Raw genomic sequence first — 1,799 nt, forward strand, 5'->3', positions numbered from 1 at the left:
GATTTATTCTTAGCAATGGGCGGTCCAGGTGGATCAAGGTAGGTAAGGAATGAGTGTACCTCAAAAGACTCCAAAAGGCAAAGATACCCTGAGTGAAAAGAACAAAGCTGGAAGCTTATTTTGGCTGCCTCCAAAATATACTGCAACAGGATAGTGGTCAAAACAGCTGGCACTGTCATAAAACAGACACCAACTGAACAGAATTGAGAGCCCAGAAATAAATTCACATGTTGATGGCCAAACACACAATGAAAAAAGAGCAATTTCTTCAATAAATGATGTTGGAAAAACTGCATAGCCACATGAAAAGAAGGAAATTGACCCTCATCTCACATTCAAGTATCAATTCAAAATGGATTAAAGATTTGAATGTAAGATTAAAACTATAAAGGTACTAGAAGAAACTGTGGGAGAACATTGGTCAGGACAATGATTTTATTTTTTGGTATATGAACCCAAAATTATATTTATGAAAACAAAAGATAGATGGATGGGGATAGCAGACTAAAAAAGTTTTGCACAGCCAAGGAAACAATCAACCAAGTGAAAAGGAAATTATGGAATGTAAGAAAATATTTGTAAACAATACTTCTGAGTATGGGTTACCATCTAAAATGTATAAAGTAACTCAAGCAACTCAATTTTGAAAACACAAATAACCAAGTTTTTATTTTTAAATGTAGGCTTATGGTACAGTTCAGTGGTAAAATGTATGCTGAGCATATGCAAGACCCTGGGATCAATCTCCAGCACAGATAAACAACAAACAAACAAACAAAACTTGGAAAAAGATTTCTCAAAAAAAGACATGAATAGTCAAGTGTATGAAAAATATATAGTCATCAGAGAAATGTAAATTAAAGTACAATGAGCCATCATCCCATGTTTGTCAGAATAGGTATTATACAAATACAAAAGATAAAAATCATTGGAGAGGATATGGGAAAAAAAAAAGGGATCCCCTGCATGTTATTGATAGGAATGTAAATTAGGACAGCTATTATGAAAACAATTTTTAACTCAAAAATCTAAAAATAGAACTACCATATGATCCACCAATATCACTACTAGGTATGCAGCCAAATGAAGTAAAATTGGTACGTTGGAGAGAATCTGCACTACCTTGTTCACTGAAGCATTACTCATAATAACCAAGATGTAGATTCAACTAAGTGGCCATAAATGTATGAATGGATAAAAAAATGTGGGATACATCCACAATGGACTTTAACAAAAGGTAATTCTGTAATTTGTAACAACATGGATGAATTTAAAGGACATTAAATCCATGTGAAATGAGCCAGATGTGGAACTACAAATACTGCATTATGTCATTTATACATGGAATCTAAAAAAGCTGAACTTGTACAAGTAAAGAGTATGACAACTAAAGAGTATGCAGGTGTATGCATACAGAGAGGGGAGCTATTGAGGAGCTAGAGAGTAAAAACTTTCAATCTAAGGGGAGGAATGCATTCAAGAGATGTATTGTACAACACAGCGATGATAGTTAATATAATGTGCACTTGATTGCTAAGAGAGTAGATTTTAAATGTTGTCACCTTATAAAAGTAAGTGTGTATGTTACTCCAGAGGCACCTGCACATCCATGTTTATTGCGGCACTATTCACAATAGCCAAGTTATGGAAACAGCCAAGATGTCCCAGCACTGACGAATGGATTAAGAAAATGTGGTATCTATACACAATGGAATTTTATGCAGCCATGAAGAAGAACGAAATGTTATCATTCGCTGGTAAATGGATGGAATTGGAGAACATCATTCTGAGTGAGGTTA

This window comes from Castor canadensis, chromosome 1 (assembly GCF_047511655.1).
Source record: "Castor canadensis chromosome 1, mCasCan1.hap1v2, whole genome shotgun sequence".
Classification (NCBI taxonomy): Eukaryota; Metazoa; Chordata; class Mammalia; order Rodentia; family Castoridae; genus Castor; species Castor canadensis.